This window comes from Scyliorhinus canicula, chromosome 18, assembly GCF_902713615.1.
Source record: "Scyliorhinus canicula chromosome 18, sScyCan1.1, whole genome shotgun sequence".
NCBI classification, from domain to species: Eukaryota; Metazoa; Chordata; class Chondrichthyes; order Carcharhiniformes; family Scyliorhinidae; genus Scyliorhinus; species Scyliorhinus canicula.
In genome coordinates, this window is record NC_052163.1 from 76,371,582 (window position 1) to 76,393,701 (window position 22,120).

At 45.8% G+C, this 22,120-nt stretch overlaps 1 protein-coding gene across 6 annotated transcripts in view; it reads left to right on the plus strand.

The window, feature by feature from the left end:
* eps15l1a (epidermal growth factor receptor pathway substrate 15-like 1a) overlaps positions 1-22,120 on the plus strand; it is a 584,484-nt gene that overhangs the window by 112,331 nt on the left and 450,033 nt on the right. Inside the window, exon 1 of one of the 6 annotated variants that reach the window (XM_038777807.1) lies at positions 388-415. The exons of the other annotated variants lie outside the window; for them this stretch is intronic. The gene's annotated coding sequence lies outside the window, so the exon portion shown is untranslated. Of the gene's footprint in view, positions 1-387; positions 416-22,120 lie in introns of those variants that run through there. 6 annotated transcript variants of the gene reach the window in all.

The following is a 22,120-nucleotide window of genomic DNA, read 5'->3' on the forward strand; positions in this document are numbered from 1 at the left end:
CTTCAGTGTGATCTGTTACCTGCAGGATCTTGTGCCTTGTGTCCTTTCTAGTGTAGATTATATCACAGCGTTCTGTGAGTCTTACAACAGAAGTCACTAATCTGATGTCTGTGAATAGTTCCATCAGATCCAGCAAAAAGGGCCGCTGAATGAGTTGACCCATTATTTTGATTCAGGTCATTATATCGTATTCATCTTCTTGTTTAGCTAGTTTGATCTCTATGTTTCCACTTTTAGTATTGCAGTTTACATTGTAGAAACTCTTTCAGTGGAATGTTCTCTCTCAGATTACCTCAGTTGATGTGACGCAGGTGTTCATTAATGCTTTACCCTATTGCTGTGGTTTACTCAGGCAAATTTTTCCGTTTCCTTTTACTCTAAAGAACTGCATGAAGAAAAAGCGTGTGGGCAGAGGGTGAGTTTATTTTGAAATGAAAATACTAAGAACAAGTGGGAGTTGAAAAATGTAACAAAGTTATATGGATTTGGGTGAAGGGATGAGACACTGGGGTGACATTGCAGGCACAACACTACCATTTCACCACTGTGACTTGGATTAGGATGATGAAATGAAAATTTGTCTCTGGTAAATGTTGGAATACTCATTGAAGTCTTAAAGGCAGTATTAAAGCTGGAGTAGAAAATGCCCATAATTTGGGACTTCATGGACAACTCCTAGAATGATAAGAAGGATGGCTGGTATAGCAGACTGATGAAGTTGTGATAATTGTCTAAGACTGGAATCAGCAGACAAGAGGGCAGTTTGCTCTGTGATTGACACTGTCCTATAATGGAGGGGGTGTTGTTCCTCTCCATTTGATTTGGGAATGATAGACACTAGTTCCATAAAATGATAAAGAATTCTATACCTTGTGATTTTGACAGTGATGTCATGGAATAAATTAGAAATAATATTTAAACCTTGAGGTTCTGACTTTTGCATCAGGTTGCTCCTGGACTAACTGGTGACCTTGCATCACATTTTGTTCAGCTTGAGGGATAAATAGTTAATTTATTTAGTGGAGAGAGCAGATAAAACAATCCACTTTTGGGTGGCACGGCACCACAGTGGTTAGCACTGTTGCTTCACAGCGTCAGGGTCCCAGGTTCGATTCCCGGCTTGGGTCACTGCCTGTGCGGAGTCTCCCTGTGTCTGCCTGGGTTTCCTCCGGGTGCTCCGGAGTTTCCACCCACTAGTCCCGAAAGACGTGCTGTAAGGTAATTTGGACATTCTGAATTCTCCCTCTGTGGACCCGAACAGGCATTGGAATGTGGCCACTGAGGGCTTTTCACAGTAACTTCATTGCAGTGTTAATTAAGCCTACTTGTGACAATAAAGATTAATTAAAGTGATTGTGAAGTGGTAACAATATAGAAATAACATATTAAAGCAGGGCTGAAATTCTTTATCCATACCCCTATAACTTATAAGTGACAAAGCCAGGGGATTTTTTTTAACTGCATCCTGGAGCTGCTTATTGCATTTCATCATTTTTTTTAACCTAAGTGAATGAAGTTACATAATGTTTTGATTATTTGTATTGCACTGGGTGGCGGGATTCAGTGGCTGGGGTCAGAGGCCTGGCCTCGAGCTGCTCTGGGCCCCGGGCTCGGCTCCCCGGTGCTGGTGTTTACCAGGCAGAGCCGCGCTGTGCATGGCTCAGTATCTGACCATTGAAGAACAGCTATATTGATAAATATTTTTATTTCCATATTTAGCAAGAGAAAAACCAAATTAGCCACAGGGGGCCTGGGGGGAGGGGCTGAAAGAGCTGCTGAGGGATGTTTATCTGTGCCCAGGGTTTGTTGTTGTGGGCCTTGCCTGGGCTGCGCCTCCTGAAAATTACCGCTCTGGAGCTGGAGCCAGGCAGCACCGGCCTCCTGGGACCTGGGGGTGCTGAACGGCGAGCAATTCCAGGCTGAGGCCCCAGATCTGCGCCGAGGAGGCCTTGAGCAGGTGGCCTCCCTCTCTGGGGGTTGATGAGCCTGCCGCCCCGGCTCCCCAAGGACCAGGGCTGCCTAGGGCGACCCTGACCCCGGGAATTATTGTTGCTTGGGCCCCCATGTGTGGGGAAGACTGCACTGCTCCATGTCCTGGCCCATGAGCGGCAGGCGCCTCCTGCTGCTATCCAGGAGGTTCGGCCAGGGGGGCATGAGCAGAAACTGAGGTGACTGTTTGAAATGGCCCAAGCCGGGCCTTGTCGTCTCCACACTGACGACATAGTCTGGCTTTTGCCCCGGAGAGGGGCAGCAGTAAACTGGCCCGAGGACCGGCTTGTGGCCCAGCTTTTCACCCTGATGGGCACAGATGTTAGTGGTGGTGGCGAGCAGCAGTTCCGAAGCCTTGGAGTCTGCGCTAAGGAGGCCAGACTGAGAGATTACAATTTGTGACCCGACCATGTTGCAGTGACAATCCATTCTGCAAGCGGGCACCTCGGCAATACCTCTGAGGGCTGATGTTGACTTGTCTTGGTTGGCAGAAGCTACGAGTGGTAATTTTGGTGCCGACCTGACAGCACAGTGTCGAGAGGCTGCTCTGCAGCTTGTGGGAAGCAGCTCCAAGGAACCATTGGACAACCAAATTACTGTTGCAGATTTCCATGAAGCGCTGAGGATTGTGCAGCCTTCCTGTCTCAGAAGCAGCATCGTACTGACTGATTTCAAACCTGTCCAGTGGGACCAGATTGGAGGCCTGGATCAAGTCAAATTGAAACTCTGACAGATTATTGAATGGCTAGTGATGAACCCAGAGGTATTTGTGAGTATGGGTGTGACCCCCATTCATCGAATTTCCCTGTATGGATTGCCTGGATGTGCAAAGATCACAGTGGTGAAGGCTGCAGCTTCCAACCTCACAGAATTTACAGTGCAGAAGGAGGCCATTCGGCCCATCGAGTCTGCACCAGCTCTTGGAAAGAGCAACCTACCCAAGGTCAACACCTCCACCCTATCTCCATAACCCAGTAACCCCACCCAACACTAAGGGCAATTTTGGTCACTAAGGGCAATTTATCATGGCCAATCCACCTAACCTGCACATCTTTGGACTGTGGGAGGAAACCGGAGCACCCGGAGGAAACCCACGCACACACGGGGAGGATGTGCAGACTCCGCACAGACAGTGATCCAAGCCGGAATCTAACCTGGGACCCTGGAGCTGTGAAGCAGTTGTGCTATCCACAATGCTACCGTTGCCGATGTTCTTTCCTGTCTGTCTTTCTCGATTGAACACCGGACCGTAGTGTTAAAGAGTGAATGCTCTCTTTTCTTGTTAATGAAATGGATGGAATTGGTTAGCCCCTGGCGAAAAGGAGAGACCCTGAGAGGAAAATATTCCTGCCTGAAGGAGAACAATTGGAACAGTCAAAGAAGTTGGGGTTTCAGGAGGTTTGTAACAAAGATGTGATTGTAGTGGCTGCTACAATTCGTCCTGAGCTCTTACATGATGCTTTATTGCGACCTGGGAGATTTGACCAGATAATTTTTTTTCCATCTCCAGATAAAGAAACAAGAGAATTTGCACATTTAAAACTCCACTGGATGATGTGTCATTGGAGGAACCAATGGCTGAGACCGCAGGGTTTACTGGAGCAGATATACAAAATTTATGCAAAAGGCTGTCTTATTGGCTCTGTCGGAAGATGGACTTGATGCTGCTGCTGTGAAACACTGCCATTTTCTCAAACCTGTTCAGAATTGAAAGCCCTCTTTGACAGGCTAGCAGCTGAATTTCTATCACGATATGTTCTCAACAGTGACCAGGAGATAGCCTGACCATTCCTAACTTGGCTCCAGATGAAAGAGAACCAAATAGAGTGGTTAGCACTGTTGCTTCACAGCGATAGGGAATGGTCAGTACCTTCATGTTTAATATGAGACCTTGTATCGACCGTGGAAGCTCAATGAGCCCCCTGATGCCCTATCCCGCGGTACATGTGCCAGCGAACAAGTGGACCGACTCTGGGCTCTCCACTATGACCTCTGCCACCCAGGGGGCTCACCCGGTTCTTCCCTTTTGTCAAGGCCCGCAACCTGCCCTACTCCATTGAGGAGGTCAGGACCATAACCACCGATTGTCAGGTCTGCGCAGAGTGCAAGCCGCACTTCTACCAGCCAGATAGAAATGAAAATGAAAATCGCTTTATTGTCGCGAGTAGGCTTCAATGAAGTTACTGTGAAAAGCCCCTAGTCGCCACATTCAGGCGCTTGTCCGGGAAGGCTGGTACGGGAATCGAACCGTGCTGCTAGCCTGCTTGGTCTGCTTTAAAAGCCAGCGATTTATCCCAGTGAGCTAAACCAGCCCCTAAATGAAATGAAAATTGCTTATTGTCACAAGTAGGCTTCAATGAAGTTACTGTGAAAAGCCCCTAGTCGCCACATTACGGCACCTGTCCGGCGAGGCTGGTACGGGAATCGAACCGTGCTGCTGGCCTGCTTGGTCTGCTTTAAAAGCCAGCGATTTAGCCCAGTGAGCTAAACCAGCCCCTGGTGACCTGATCGCACCTGGTGAAGGTCTCCCACCCCTTTGAACACCTCAGCGTTGACTTCAAAGGGCCCCTCCCCTCCACCGACCGCAACGTGTACTTCCTCAATGTAATTGCCGAGTACTCCCGGTTCCCCTTCGCCATCCCATGCCCTGACATGACTACTGCCACGGTCATCAAAGCCCTGCACAGCATCTTCACTCTGTTCGGTTTCCCCACCTACATCCACAGTGATCGGGGATCCTCTTTCATGAGCGATGAGCTGCGTCAGTTCCTGCTCAGCCCTTGAGCAGGATGATCAGCTACCACCCCCGGGCAAACGGGCAGGTGGAGAGGGAGAACAGGACGGTCTGGAAGGCTGTCCTGCTGGCCCTTCAGTCTAGAAATCTCCCGGTCTCCCGCTGGCAGGAGGTCCTCCTCAACGCACTCCACTCTATCTGGTTGCTCCTCTGCATTGCCACTAATGAAACCCCTCACGAATGTGTGTTTGCCTTCCCCAGGAAGTCCACCTCTGGGGTCTCGCTCCCAACATGGCTGACGGTTCCTGGACCTGTCCTCCTCCGGAAGCGTGTGCTGAGCCATAAATCGGATCCCTTGGTCGAGAAAGTCTACCTCCTCCATACAAACCCGCAGTACACCTATGTGGCACACCCCGACGGGCGCCAGGATACAGTCTCCTTCCGGGACCTGGCACCTGCTGGGTCCCCACCCACGACTCCTGACCTGACCCCCCCCCCCCCGTTGCCTCATTCACCCCTACGCCACCCACCCTCCTTCCAGCAAACCTCACCGCAGCCCACCCTAGCAGGATCCGTCCTCCCACTGGATCCACTCAGGGGTGACAAAGACGAGGACATCATGCTTCTGGAGTCGCAGGTGATCACGTCGGCGCCCACATCACCACCAGGACTGAGGCGATCGCAGCAGAGGGTCAAAGCCCCACAGACTTAATCTGTAATGTTTTCGTCACCCCTGCTGACTCTTTTTTTAAACAGGGAGTGAATGTGGTAAACACCACTGGTAATATATTGCATGTATTACGGCATGGCCCATGTATTACAAGTACTACGGTAAATCCCTGCCTGCTGGCTCCTCCCAGCAGGCGGCGTATAAAAGTGTATGCTCTCCTGTGCTGCTTCCATTCTGGTTCCAGCTGCAGGAGGCACAACATCTTATGCAATAAAGCCTCGATTGTTTCACCATTCTCGTCTCGTGGTAATTGACGGTACATCAGGGGGGGTAAATATATATAAAGAAAGAAAGAAATGGTAAAATACAGTTAAAATGAAATGGGATGAAACCAAATGGGCCGAGATGGGGCAGCGCTAATCATCTGAAGTTGTTGAATTCGATGTTGAGACTGGAAGGCTGCAGTGTGCCTTCAAGGCTGAACACCTTCGGTCTGTGCGCATTCAGGACCCTGACCTTCCTGTTGCTTGCCATTTTAACACTGACCCTGCTCCGATGCCCACATGTCTGTCCTTGGCCTTGCTGCAATGTTCCAGTGAAGCGTAACGCAAACTGGAGGAACAACATCTCATCTTCCAGTTAGGCACGCCTGAGGATCTAACCTTATCGAATTGAATTCCATTTCCCACTGATTAGCCCATCTGACCAGCTCATCTATATCCCAGAGTGCGATGGATGCTGGGACAGTGAGTAAATTTAAGGAGGTGTCAGACAGATTTTTAATTGCTAATGGGTTATGGAGAACGGGCAGAATGGTGGAATTAAGGCCAGGATGAGATCAGCCATGATCAAATGGCAGGGCAGACTTGATGGCCCAAATGGTCTAATTCTGCTCCTATAGTTTATGGATTTATAATCTAAGGCTATCCTCCTCTCTATTTACCACCCCACTAATATTAATATTGTTGCTCTGTTTATTTGCTATAAATATAGCAATCAATATGGCCACCTTTCTTAATCCTAATTATGTGTATACTTTCAGAGTCGCCAGGTATCTCTCGATGCTGCCACAAGGTTCAACCCGAATACCGATCAACGAGCCAATACACCAGTCAATACTATTTATTTACACACAGTAAGATCTACTCATGCACGATAATACTACAAAATAAACTATATCTATCACTAATGCCTATACTTAACTTCGGGTGCCCACTTAGGTCAGAGGAACAATGGCCGTTGTTCGGATCTGAGGCAGTTGGGTTCAAAGAGGTAACAGGATTACAGCTAAGGTCGTCCGTCTGGTAGCAAGCGTTGACCTTGAACTTACTTGCTTCTGGTGATGCTGGTGGAAGGGTCTCTCCGCTTGAGAGCCGAATCCAAGAGACTGAACCTTTGTCGGGGGTTCCTTCCTATACTTGGAGGGGCTTTGCGTGCTTTTAGGCGGGCCTTAAGCTTGGTCCCAATTAATTGGGCAGTTTCTTGATCATTGTCATCGATCTAAACCAATAAAGGGGTGGGTGCCCTGATGGCTGGGCGTGTCCTTGGTGGCCGTTGGCCTTGCTTTGTTTGTGTCTTTTGATTGGGTAGTGGCGCCGGGCTGTCTGGAACAGTATCGGCTACCTGAGTACTCGTCCTTTGTTTCCCGGAGATGGGCCATCAAATATGTAAATCGACTCCGAGTTTCGATTCCGTCTGCAAACTGCCTTCCAAATATACATTCAGGCTCTGTGCCTGCTTGTTGCTTAGTATTGTCCATATTTCCCGAGAGTCTCTGTGAGATTCCATTTTGTATACCGAAAGTGGCCATCCCAGATGGCTACAGTATCATCAACCCTCCTACATGCATGTCTCAATCATTTACATAAACCACAAACTGCAAGGGCCCCAACATTGATCCCTGCAGGACCCAACTGGTCACAGTTCTGGTCAGAAAAACGCCCCTTGACCATCACCGTCTGTTTCCTGGCACTCGGCCAATTCTGGATCCAATTTGCCAAATTAAGTGAGCAAAAAGGGGACAGGAAAGGATATTGGCAGGTAAAATAAAGGAAAATCCTAAATTGTTTTCCAAGCATATTAAGGATAAAAGGATAACAATGGAAAGGGTATGGGCTCTTGCTTCACTGTTAATTCTCTATGTGGGAACTTATCAAAAGTGTTGCTGAAGTCCAGAGACTACGCCAAATGCATTGAGTATTGACTTGGTCACCTCTTCGAAAAATTCAACCAAGTTGGTCAGACATGACCTCCCTTTAACAAATCCATGCTGACTGTTCTTGATTAATCCCTGCCTCTCCAAATGCAGATTAATTCTGTCTCTCAGAATTGCTTCCAATAGGTTCCCCACCACTTAGGTTAGAATGACTGACTGTAGTTTCCTGGTTTATCCCTTCCTCCCTTCTTGAATAATGGTACCACATTGGCTATCCTCTAGTCCTCCAGCACCTCTTCTGTGGCCAGAGAGGAATTGAAGATTATTGCCAGCAACCCTGCTATTTCCTTCCTTGCCGTACTCAACAGCCTGGGGTATATTTAATCTGGTCCTGGAGATTTGTCTACTTTTAAGCCTGCCAGACCACTCAGAATCTCCTCTCTGTCCATATTAATTTCTTTAATTTTATCACAGTCCTTCTCCCTGATTTCTATACCTAGACCGTTCCTCTCACGAGTGAACACCAACAGAAAATGTTAATTTAGAACCTGACCTTCGGCTCCATACACAAATTTCCACTGTGGTCCTTAATGGACCATACTCTTTCCATAGTTATCCTTTTATCCTTAATGTGCTTGGAAAACTATTTAGGATTTTCCTTTACTTTACCTGCCAATATCCTTTTCTGTCCCCTTTTTGCTCACTTAATTTCCTTTTTAAATTCTCTGCACATATCTAGGTTTCTGCTGTTTTGAACCCTCGATATCTACCATAATCCTTCCATTTTCTTTTTATTCCTCGATATCCCAGGTTCATTGGATTTGTTGGTCCCACCCTTTTTTTGTTGATTGGAACATGTTGGCCTTGCACTCTCCCTATTTCCTCTTGAACGTGTCCCACTATTCTGTCACAGATTTACCTAAAAGTGTCTGCTCCCAGTCCACTTGGGTCAAATCACATCTGCTCTTCTGTTTCTCTCTGACTGAGAGGAACTTTTCTTGTCAAATAGAAAGGCAAAGCTTATTAACATGCATTATGAAATATGAATCTGTATTCACTACTCTTTCAAGATACTCTAAGTGTGCCTCTCGCGTGCACACACACACAAAATAAAATTGAAGAATTCTGTCAAAGGTTAAAAGTGGTTCAAGGGAAAAGGAAAGGTGGTGGACTCCTTGAAATGACATCTGGTTTATATGGTTGGTCTCTCGGGACTGCTCTGTGAAACAATTGGTGACTCTTGCACTGCTCCTTTTCAGGTGGGCTTGAGGAATCTTTGAAAGTACTCAATCCAAGCTCGTAGAACAATTTAGGAGCAGTTTATATTCACTTGCGGCTGTGGGCTGGCTGTGGACTGCAAAAAGGCTGCTGACTTCTTTTCACAAGCAGTTGGTCGTCCTTCTTCTCAAAGCAAAACCATAACCAATTTTTAAACACCGTTTTCCAGGCATATTTTTTTTCCCGAGCCATAACTAACTTGACCCTTTGTCAATGCTCCACTAGGGTCTAAGACATTTCCAGCCTCTTTAAAACTTCTTATCACCTTGTAAAATAATTTATCTTCCAGGAATGCCGATCAGAGTCCTGGGACTACCTCCTTAAGAAAATGTCTTTTCAAACACAAATTGTACCAGAATGTTCTTAGTCCTTGAATATGAACAATTTTCTGTAAATAGTGTTCATGACAAACCCCATAAGCTCGGTATACTGCACCACACTTTTCAGACCACAATTGGGAGTTTTGCCTGGCAATTTCATTGCTCAAACGGAGTGGGGAGTCCTCTCCATTATGACATATAACAACAGTCCTATTGTAACTTGTTATCTAAAGTGTGGCAAACTGTTGATATCTGGGCCTGCTGGGTGAAATGTTTTAATTGGGAGGTGTGACTTATTTTGCTGTGCTTTTCAGTTTGATGTCCTTAGAATGTCTTAATTGAATTACCAGCTTGCATTTCCTTTTATAGTATTCTGCTTTCTGTTTGTGCAGCTTTAGAACAACTGTCACAGCCCTCCACTGGATAATGCTTGTTTCAGTACATAGGCAGTGGTAGTGGCATGCAGTGGGTTCCTGTGGGAGCTTTGTGCCTGTGGCTTCTAGATTATTTTGCAGTTCTTGTGTAGTAAATGCTATTAAAACAATTTAAATGGCTCAACACAACACATCCTTGTGGAAAGATCTTTTCCTGTGAATGGAAATTATTGAAAATTCCAAATAGCATTTCCTATAAAGAAAGCAAGGAAGCAAACTAGTTCAAGACTTAAACGTCGTGGCAAATTGGGAATCCATGTTTACTGCGGTGATAATCTCGAAATTTATATTAATATTGAGGTTGTTTCAAGTGTTGTTCCTTTGTCTACATATGCGTTTTAGGTCTCTTCTGTGGTTTCTCAGCTGGCTGATTTGGTAGCACTCTGCCTCTCAAATCAAAGTTGGAAGCCAGGTTTGCGTGCATAACCTTGACTAGCACTCCAGTATGGTGTCAGGGAGAACTGCATTGTTGGACCATTTATCAATGTTAAGCTGTGAACCGCTGGCACTATTCAAATGGAGCAAGGAGTTCCTGTGGTGGTTTGGCCAATGTTCCTCTTTCCAACTACACCACTAAAGATAGATTATGTGGTTACTCACCTCAATGTTCTTTGTGGGATTCTATGCACAAACTAGCCATCATATTTGCCTATTTAAGTCACTGTACTTTAGAATAATTTTATATGAAATGCTTTGATATATTTGAAGTGCTGCATAGTCTCAATTCAAAGTTGCCTAAGTATACTTTTTGCTTCAGTTTCTTGATATTAAATTTCCAATTTCAATTAATTCAAATTATTGAATATTTTTCATTTTCGGTGCTTAAAATTTGCTTTGAATTAACAGGAGTAAATGCTGTAGATCTATCCTTCTGAACTGTATTGCTAGGGTTAGTGGGCTTGCAAGCTAAATATCTTGCATACAAGAGCAATTGCAAATATGTGTCTAAACTGCCATGTTTTTGGACAAACAATTTTAAAATTGTATGAGTTTATTCATGTTTTATTTGAAACTTATGAAATTAGTTTTACTCAACTAACATTTTTCTGAAAACACAAGTACCTTGCATTTATATAGCCCCCATCACAGATTAGGGCATTCCAAATTGATTCGTAGCCAATGAAATATTTTTGAAGTGCTGTCACTGTTGCAATGTAAGCAATTGATACAGTTAATTGGCATACCGTCCTGTGACCAGCAGTGAAGTAAGCGACCAGACACTCATTTCTCATGTTGGTTAAAGAACAAAGGTTGGCCATGATACTGGCAGGACCCTGCAATTCTGCTTCAAATGTTACTCCTAGTATTTTGTATTCACCTAAGCTGGCCCACAATTTAACATTCTATCTGAAAGATGCATTTCCAACTATACGGCCTTTAATAATGTACTGAAATGAATGTCAATCGGTATTGTTAATATCTCAGAGATTTTCTGTTGCAGTACAGCAATTCCTCATAAATGACACCTCAAATTCCGAACAGTGATGGCCCAGTCGAAGGGTCGGTTGAAATTTTCAAGCCTGAGTCTGATGAACTTTTGTTAGGCAAGAGGATCATGGAATTTAGAGCAATGGTGTTGAGGTACAGATCAGCCATGATCTAATTAACAGAACAGATTTGTGGGTTGATGTGCCAAGCCTACTCCAATTCCTGTGTTCCTAATGAGTCACCGAGGGTCGGTTTGAAATTCCATTTATGCATGTAATCATTCATGTCAAAGTTCCTAACTTTGGCTGTGGGGCAGGAAAGGGAGAGAATAATTTTTGTGGCTGCGATAGAATGACATTGATAGAAGCCTGGGAGTCAGTTGTTGTGACCTGTGTGAAAATCAAAGCTCTGTTTAGATGGGGGTGTACATTAAAGCTGTAATGGGTTTGTATTCTGGAAATATGAAATCTAATGGAGCTTCTTCATTAGATTCCATCTTGTGCTTGTGATGTTATTTTACGTTGAAAGATTTTCAAAGATGGATTTGGGGGTATACAGATGCTAGGGTTCTGCTCAGTTGCACGAGTATCACCCAGCCCTCTGTCAAGGCACCTTCACAGGATGTGAGTGAGCAGCCGTACAATAACTTTCTACCCTTTACACCCTTGCACAGAGCTCTATGCTGCTTTCACCTTTTCAGTGTCTTTATCACCTAAAAAGAAAGGCTTACATTTGCATACAAGTAAAGCCTGTCATCCCCTCAGCCTGTCATCCCCTTCCAAAACATTTGACAGCCAGTGGAGTACATTTTGCATTGCAATCGTTGTTGTTATGTGGGAAATGTGGCAGCCAATTTGTTCACAGCATGTTCTCTCCAATACCAATGACTAAGTAACCTGTAACCTCTTTTTTTAAGGCCATGGAATAATTTCACCATTGAAACATGATACTCTGAAGCTGATTTGTGATCAAATAGATTTGATCATCCATGGCGTAAGATGCAGCCTCCTATATCTTTGCTCTGTAGAGGAAGATCTTAGTCTAACTTTTGAATTTAATTTTCATGGAAATTTCTTGAACGCAGCTGCGTTTGGACCCATTTCACCGTCAAAAATAGAACCTATTATAATAGGGAATGAAGAGTAATTGCACATCACCTGATGGTCTTCTCTGTATCTGGTTATATTTCCTCAAAGTATCCTACTTCAAAAACTACTGTATCCTGAATAATTTTAGAGATATCTTTTTTAACAATAATATGGCAGAAATATGAAGACATCCATCGTTCACAGAAGTTTCCGCAATGTCTTTCTCAGCTGCCAGTGTTTGAAATTATTTTGTTGGGACATGTAAGGTACTGACAAAAAGTAGGTGTTGAGTTACTTAACTGATGGCAATTGCCAAAGGGCTGTCGGTTTTGATGCCATGTTTAATGTGCACCGACTGTTACAGAAAGTATGGCAACTGAGCAAACCTCACTTTATTTAACTGTGTGTTCCCCCCGTGTCTGCGTGGGTTTCCTCCGGGTGCTCCGGTTTCCTCCCACAGTCCAAAGTTGTGCAGGTTAGGTGGATTGGCCATGCTAAATTACCCTTAGTGCCCGAAAAGGTTAACTTGGGTCACTGGGTTATGGGGATAGGGTGGAGGTGTGGGCTTAAGTAGGATGCTCTTTCCAAGATCTGGTGCAGACTCGATGGGTTTAATGACCTCCTTCTGCACTGTTGCCCTCCGTCAGACTGTTTGTGGGAGTGCACGTTGGTTAAAGAAGGCAAGAATACATCTGACTCACTGAAACCCAAGAGATGTGTCAGAGCAGGTCTGTCTTGTCTGCTCTTTATAGATGGAGTCAATTTGGCATTTAGTCTGTAGCTGGTGTTATCACCCATCAGGGGTGGATAGGTTGATCATTGAGAAACTCAGTGTTACTTAGTGGTATATTTCTAGTGGACAATTCTCTAGAGTATGAGACAAGATGGCAGTTAAATTGTCTTGTCTTCTCTTAAGGTAGAAAAACAAGCTCAAGGTGTGTAATAAGCTGCTTCCTATTGTTTACAGCAAAGACTGAAGATTTTATTTGACTGGGGTAGACTTGTAAAGATTTTGCTATAGTTATTCAGTCTAAGTGGATTTTGAGGAAGCAGAAAGAACCTTTTTTTCATTGTGTCCCAATTATCTAGTTAGTGTTGGACTAATTTCTGTTAAAGTGGGGTGGGAGGCCTGGGCAAAGAACCATGACAATCCTTCCGTGGATTATAACATTAGTATACTCAATGCATATTTACGATTGACATTCTACATTGTAGCTTCTGTACATGATTTGTTAAGCGCTGTAGGTTGAGAATTGCAAATTGGTGGGATGTTTAGGTAACTTTCTTTTCCCATTGCTCACACGTTGATCGTCCATTGAATTGTGACAAAACTGTATCTTAAGCAGAAGGTGAACATGTTTTTCAATGTGATCCATCTTCAGCTCAGTGCCTCAACCAAGGATTCAGTTGGTGAGAGATTTGATTTTATATTTATTAAGGTGGATATCATTGTTTTAGCTTTTAAAAAAGTTTATTGGTTCTGTTTTTCGTCTGTTGGATATGTTAATTTTGCAATATTGTAGAAATGAAGAGTTACTATATTTGGTCGTGCTTCCCGTTATAATGAGCGCATCGGCATTTGCTACCTTGGCTAATAATTCATCTTTCACGATCAGTAATTTAGTTTAGCCCAGCTAAGCCCCACATTGAAGCTTATTAGCATTCTGTGTTTCAGAATTATTTGAAGTTGCATGATGGAACATAAGAAATAGGAGCAGGAGTAGGCCATTCAGCCCTTCAAGCTCACTGCCATTCAGTGAGATCATGACTGATGTTTTACTTCAACACCATTTTCCTGCACTGAATCAAAGGTCTCTGGGGATTGTAGCAGGTGGTCGGAGGTTGGGGAGTTCCTGTTGGGGGTTGTGGTTCCTTGAGAGTGGGGAAGTCATTGGGGGTTCTCCACTGGTCTCTAATAATAATCTTTATTAGTGTCACAAGTAGGCTTATATTAACACGGCAATGAAGTTACTGTGAAAAGTCCCTAGTCGCCGGTGTGGCATCTGTCCGGGTACACTGAGGGAGAATTCAGAGTGTCCAATTCACCCAACAAGCACGTTTTTCGGGGTTTGCGGGAGGAAACCGGAGCACTCGGAGGAAACCCACACAGACACTGAGATAACATGCAGACTCCACACAGGCAGTGACCCAAGCCGGGAATCGAACCTGGGACCCTGGAGCTGTGAAGCAACAGTGCTACCCATTGTGTTACCGTGCTGAGAGTACCCAATTCTTTTTTTGCCAAATGAGGGGCAATTTAGCGGGGCCAATCCACCTACTCTGCACATCTTTTGGATTGTGGGGGTGAGACCCACGCAAACGTGGGGAGAATGGGCAAACTCCAAATGGACAGTGATCCGGGCCAGGATCGAATCCGGGTCCTCGGTGCCATGAGGCAGCAGTGCTGAGCACTGCGCTATCGTGCTGCCCTGTGGTTTGATGAACCTTTGTTGCACCTTGTTGAACTGGATGTTCACTTTTTGTACATTTCAAAATGGGTAGCACGGTAGCATTGTGGATAGCACAATCGCTTCACAGCTTCAGGGTCCCAGGTTCGATTCCAGCTTGGGTCACTGTCTGTGCGGAGTCTGCACATCCTACCCGTGTGTGCGTGGTTTCCTCCGGGTGCTCCGGTTTCCTCCCACAGTCACAAAGATGTGCAGGTTAGGTGGATTGGCCATGATAAATTGCCCTTAGTGTCCAAACTTGCCCTTAGTGTTGGGTGGGGTTACTGGGTTATGGGGATAGGGTGGAGGTTTTGACATTGGGTAGGGTGCTCTTTCCAAGAGCCGGTGCAGACTCGATGGGCCGAATGGCCTCCTTCTGCACTGTAAATTCTATGAAAAGGGGAAGCAAAAGCCTTTACGGTGTAACTGCAAATAACATTCTAAGTTGTAATTTATATTCAGGTTGCTCATCTGTATTTTGAAATATTGTAGGAATTGGATCTATTGTGTCTGAAATCCTAATTTTCGTTGATCTTTATTTTTTAAAATAAATTTAGAGTACCCAATTATTTTATTTTTTTTCCAATTAAGGGGCAATTAAGCATGGCCAATCCACCTAACTGCACATTATCAAGGGGCTGGTTTAGCACAGGGCTGAATTGCTGGCTTTGAAAGCAGACCAAGGCAGGCCAGCAGTTTATGGTTCAATTCCCGGACCAGCCTCCCCGAACAGGCGTCGGAATGTGGCGACTGGGGGCTTTTCACAGTAACTTCATTTGAAACCTACTTGTGACAATAAGCGATTTAAAAAAAAAAAAATGTTTTTATTCTCCATTTTCACATTTTCCTCCAAAATTCACACCCCACCCACAGACAGTAAACGGTAACAAATACAAAGTCAACCCCTTAACAATAACAGCAATCCCATCCTCCCACCACCCCAACCAATGGCCCACCTGTCAATATATGCATCCAATAAAACAAACCCTCCCACGGTGGAAACAAAAAACAAAGGAGAAAAAGAGAAAGGAGTCTGGGACCGTCCATGGTCACCCTAGAGTCCCCCCCCCCACGCACACACACACACATACACACACACACTCAACGCCGTCCAACCTCTGAAAGAGTACCGTGTGTGATACCCAAGTGTTGTAAACCCCCCCCCCCCCCCCCCCCCCCCCACTCCACTCCCCTCCCCTCTCCTCCAACTCCTCCCGCCCACTGCCTCTTGTAAAACTCCTCCCCCCAACCTCGGTTCCTTCCCCCCAACTTTCCACCCCGGCTAGACCACTCGGACCCTGTTCTGCCAGGCTCCGATGGCCGCAGCCCCTCCCCCCACCTCACTCCCGTTCACTGGCCGGCTTAAACCGGCCAGCGTGGAGGCCTCCGCTCAGGTCCCTTTTCCCCCTTGCCCGGCCCTAGGAAAGCCCAGAAATCCCCTTTTAGCACATACACCCCGCATATCCACCTACACCCCAAAGAGCCCTCACTTCGAGTGCAAGTCCCATCACTTCCCTTGTCCAAATATATACACCGTTGACTCCTTTAGCCCATACACCCGGACGCAGTGAAACAAAAAAGAGACAAAAAAGAAGAAAATACAGTCCTGAGGTTACATCGGCACATGGCCATTTTTTAATTTCTCAGTTCTGCCACAGTCCTTCTGCCTTCGCAAACTCCTCCGCTGCTTCCGCCGTTTCAAAATAAAAGTCCTTGAGCTTATACGTCACCCTCAACTTCGCTGGATATACAATGCCGCACTGCACCGTGCTGATGTACAGTGCCCTCTTCACCCGGTTGAAAGCAGCCCGCCTCCTCGCCAGCTCCAATGTAAAGTCCTGGTATACACGTATACCAGCTCCAGCCCACTGCACCACCCGCTTCTGCTTGGCCCAGCACAGGACCTTCTCCTTCACACTGTACCTACGGAAGCACAAAGTCACTACTCTTGCCTTTGGTACAGGCCTCCCCGACCGATGAGCCCGATCCAGTTCATATCGGGAGGGATCCTCCCCCGCCCCAATAGTTTCGCCAGCATCGTGGCAAAATACTCCGTTGGCCGCGGTCCTTCAACTCCTTCGGGCAGCCCCACAATCCTCAAATTCTGTCGCCTGGACCTGTTTTCCAGATCTTCCAATTTTCCTCGCAGATCCTTGTTCACCTCCATCGCCTTCCGCATCTCCTTCCCCATCGAGGTATGTTGATCACCGTGCTGCGCCACCGTCTCCTCCACTATCTTCAGCACTTCCCCTTGCGCCCGCACCTCTGCCACTGCACTCGCCACCGCCTTCGTCACCGGGGAAATCGCCTCCACCAGCAACTCAAAACCTCCCTCATCTCCTTCCTTATCGCCTCCAAGTGTTTTGTAAACTGCCTTTCGAATTCTGCAGCCATCACCGTGGTTATTTCTTCAGCCTTCAGCAATGCGGCCTCCCCTGGTGCTCCAGCCTCCTTTTTCCCTGGTGACCCCGTGGTGACCTCTCCACTCCCCGACGGGCCCTCAGCTGCTTTTTTAACAGACGTTTTCTTGCAGACCCGTGACATCTTCTTCTGATGTGCCTCCTCTGCGCCTTCTCCGTGCCGTTGACGCCTCCGTGGACCCTGGGACCGGACTTAAAGCCCCGAAAATGCCGTTTCTGAATGGGAGCCCTCCGTTGCGCGGCCGCCTCCCGCCCGCCGTTACCGGAAGTCCGACAATAAGCGATTTTAATTTCATTTCATCTTTGGGTTGTGGGGGTGAAACCCAAGCAGACATGGGCAGAATGTGCAAACTCCACACGGACAGTGACCCGTTGATCTTTATTTGATAGCTATTTAGGAAACAAAAATTGAGATTTCAGTTAAAATGGAGCATGATTTCATAGAATCCATACAGTACAGAAGGAGGCCATTCGACCCACCAAGTTTACACACAACCCTCTGGAAGAGCACCCTACCTAGGCCCACTTCTCCGCCCTATCCCTGTAACCCCACCTAACATTTGGACACTAAGGGACAACTTAGAATGGCAAATTCACCGAACCTGTACATCTTTGGACTGTGGGAGGAAACTGGAATAACCTGAGGAAACCCACGCAGACCCGAGGAGATCGGGCAAACTCCATACAGTCACGCGAGGTTGGAATTTAACCCGGGTCCCTGGTGCTATGCGGCAACACTGCTTAATAACCACTGTGCCAGATCTTTTCTTTAAAGCATCAACAGTCCAGTTGGTGGGATGTAAACTATAATATCCAGCTGATGGGTCATGTAATATTTTAGAGGTAATGTTTAGTTCTGGAAAGATTACAGTTTAACTTTAGAAAACGGGATAAATGCAACTGAAGCAGCTTGGAGCCCACTGCATTTAAAGCGTTAGGGCCATGCTGACTTAAAGGGTTAACAGCTAGAAAGACAAGAAATGAGACAACAGCATATGGACCTACTTTGCTGGAGATTTGATGTCTACACTGCTTGAAAGAAGTGCAGCCCAGAGGTGTTTTGTTTGGATGTTGGAGCTAAGTTAGTTGAAAAGCATTCAATGAACCCAGAATGGCTACATCACCACGTGGATGGGTGGAGCTTAAGAAGGTTCTCTGGTTTCTTTTTAGTTGCCTGTTTGTTGGGAGAGAGTGTGTTCTGCAGCAGAGAAAGAGGCTGTACAGAAAGGAGGCTGCTGTTGGCCGGTTCCAAGTGGTTAGGGCACAAATAAAGCCCTGCGAGCTGTTCGAGACAGTTGTTTAAACATTGAAAATAGCAGCAGGAGTAGTCCATTTGGCCCCTTAACTGTTTCACCACTCCGTATGATCATGGCTGATCCTCTATCTCAAAGCCATTCCCCCACTCCCTTCCCGTACCTCTCGATGCCTTTAGTGTCTAGAAGTATCTCTGTTTTGGTCTTGTGGCTCACAGCTCACAGAGAAGCCTTGGGAGCTGTTAACAGGCTCCAGACATTTAGGGCGTAGCAAACTCCTGAAGAGCTGAGAAGGTGGCGGAAGATAACTGGTTCCATGCCAGGCAATTGAGGCTCTGAGAAGCCTTGGGAACCATTTATAGCTCGATACAGTGGCAGACTGGAGCTCAGAGAAATCCAGGGGCAGTGCCAGATTAGTGAAGCTTGCAGTCTGTGAAAGAGTTGAATGGAAGTAAGCAATAATTCGAGGAGGGAGTGCAGCGTTGTGAATCTCGTGGAACACCATCTCAGGACAAGTGATTGAAACATTGGGAGGTGAGCAGTCGTTGAGGCAGTCTGAGTCAGAGCGGCTTTAGATGGTATTTAGAGGCTAGCGTTAGTTGAAAATCCCTCATGAGGGACACAATTTTAACAAGATAGAATAATTTACAGTGGTCACTTACATCTGGGTGGGTTGCTGAGAAATCCATGGGATCTCTCTTGGTCGCACCTGCCATTTGATCTTCAGTGTGGTGAGTTTGACCACAGTTTGCCTGTTAAAATTTATATCATGTTAATTCTGAATGTTAAAGTATAAGGTGATATTGCAAATTGTTCCATTTTTCTAACTTTGCGTAGTAAAGCTATTTTGTTTGTTTAAAACTGTGCAATTTTATAGCTTTATTCTTTAAGCAGGTAATTGGAAATTCAAACTTGGTCTACTGGTTTCTAACTACATCGTAGCAAACCAAATTTCACCTGGCTTCAAATTCCAAGATCTCTTATGTTTTTACTTCAAAGAAGCTAACCTCCACTTGAAATAAAGTCATGAAGCATATCTAGGTAGCCATTTTGGGATATTGAGTTCCCCACTTCCCTTTATTAAGGTAGTGGGAGGAGCTTTAAGGAACAGAAACACCTATAATTACTTTCATTGAACACTCAGTCAGAAGACTCTGGAAAGGATTTGAAGTTAGGACTTTTTTTCAAAACAGATTAAAGTAGGAGTATCCAAATTGCAGCCCATATATTGAACCCCGAGTTTGATAATCCATCTCTTGAATCCTCGGTGAAAGAGTTTTATTTGTGTCTCTAGTTCTTGCTCACTTTGTCCTTTCAGAATATTTTGGATCTTGAAATGTGCACGGGTGTTCTCAACATTGCTGCTTTAATGGTAGATAAATCCCAATTCAGGATAGGAAGAATTTGAGATTATTCTTTAAAATTAATTTACGGCTGTGGGCGTCGCAGGCTAGGCCAGCATTTATTGCCTATCCCTAATTGCCCTTGAGGAGGTAGTGGTGAGCTGCTTTCTTGAGCTGCTGCAGTTTATGTGATGTAGATGCACCCAATGTGCTGTTAGCGAGGGAGTTGCAGGATTTTGACCCAACAACAGTGAAGGAATGACAATATATTCCCAAGTCAGGATGGTGAGTGACTTGGAGGGGAACTTAGAAGTTGGTGGTTTTCCCATGTTTCTGCTGATCGTGACTTTGGTAATGGTCATGGGTGAAGGGAATGAATGTTTGTGGAAGGGGTGCCAATCATGCGGGCTGCTTTGTCCTGGATGTTGTTGAGCTTCTTGAGTGTTGTTGGAGCTGTACCCATCCAGTCAACTGGAGAGTATTCCAGCACACTCCTGACATGTGCCTTGTAGATGGTGGACAGGGTTTGGGGAGTCGGCGAGGTGAGTTAACCATCGCAGGATTTTTATTTGGCTGTCCCAGTTCAGTTTCTGATCAATGGTAACTCCCAGTGGGGGATTCAGCGATTGTCATTGAATGTCAAGGGGCGATGGTTAGATTCTATCTTGTTGAAGAAGGCCATTGCCTGCCACTTGTGTGGCGCAAATGTTACTCATCACTTGTCAGCCCAAGCCTGGATGTTGTCCTGGTCATGCTGCATTTAGACATGGACTGCTTCAGTACCTGAGGAGTCATCAGTACGAGGAGTTGTACAGTCATCAGTGGACATCCCCACTTCTGACCTTATGATGGAAGGGAGGCCATTGATGAAGCAGCTGAAGATGGATGGGCCTCGGGCACTACCCTCAGGAACACCTGCAGTGATATCCTGGAGATGAAATGATTGACCTCCAACCACCACAACCATCTTCCTTTGTGCCAAGCAAGGAAGGGTTTTCTCCCTGATTCCCATTGACTCCAGTTTTGCTCGGGCTCCTTGATGCTATATTCGATTAAATGCTTCCATGATGTCAAGGGCAGTCACTCTCACCTCACCTCTGGAATTAAGTTATTTTGTCCATGTTTGAACCAAGCTGTGATGAGGTCCGGAGTTGAGTGACACTGACCGAACCCAAACTGAGCGTCAATGAGCAGTTTGTTATGCTGCTCCCACAGTGTGTCTTTAACCCGTATGCGGTGGACAAATGTATGCAAACCGCTTTGTTTAATCAAATAGTGTTTATTCACACTTGCACAATGTTACACTTAATCAATTACAACAGCAGTTATTTTACAGAATACCAAAGTTCATACTAGACCTTAACTTCGGAGTGACTCGCAAGTACCCAGACTGATAAAAGCCTTTATCTGTATTCGATATCTGTAGTCCTCGATGTTCGGTCCTTGGTCTGGTCTGATGCTCTGGCTCTGGTCTTCCTTCTGTTAGTGGTGTGATGGTCCTCTTTGTGGTGGCCGGTGAAGATCACCGTTGTTTCGTTGCTGTTTCGGGCTGTTGCTGAGATATTCTAAGGTGGTGCAGCACCTTTTAACCTGCTTGGATTTTGCGCCCCTTTTGGGTGACCCCATGTCATTTCCAGTCGCCCTAATCGATCAAGTCCAATCAGGGGCTGCCACTTTGATTTTGGGGTGGGCACTCTGTGGCCATGCCTGCAAGAGTTGTGGGCATGTAGGCTTTCCAAATAAGGAGTTTAGGTGCCGCTGTGTCTGGCAAACAAGTGTGATTGAATGGATAGTTCTATTGTACCTGGGGATGGCCTTTTTCCTGCTTATTGCGATGTCTAGTCTGCAGCTTGCTCATCAATGTTTATTTCAACTGCAGCCTGCTTGCCCTTTACTTGGCTAAATTTCCCAACGTCCTTTGCAGGACACCACCTTAGGTGGCAGTTGCTAAATAGATGCCACGTGATAGCACTGTTGATGACTCCATCCATCATTTTACTGGTGATTGAAAGCAGACTGATGAGGTGGTCAGTGACCAGGTTGCATTTGTCCTACTTTTTGTGCACAGGACATACCTGGGCAGTTTTCCGCATTGTTTTTTAAAAATAAATTTAGAGTACCCAATTCATATTTTCCAATTAAGGGGCAATTTAGCGTGGCCAATCCACCTACCCTGCACATCTTTGGGTTGTGGGGGCGAAACCCACGCAAACACGGGGAGAATGTGCAAACTGCACACTGACAATGACCCAGAGCCGGGATCGAACCTTGGATCTTGACGCCGTGAGGCAGCAGTGCTTTCCACCGTTTTCCACATGTTATAGCTGTATTTGAACAACTTGGCAAGGGGTGCGGCAAGTCCTGGAGCACAAGCCTCTGGTGCCCATAGCCGTTGCAGTATCCAGTGACTTCAGCCATTTTCTTGACATCAGGTGGAGTGTATTGAAATAGCTGAAGACTGGCATCTGTCATGCTGGCGACCTCCAGAGGAGGTCGAGATAGATCAACCACTCAGCACTTTGGCTGAAGATTGTTGTGAATGTTTTTTGTCTTTTAGACAG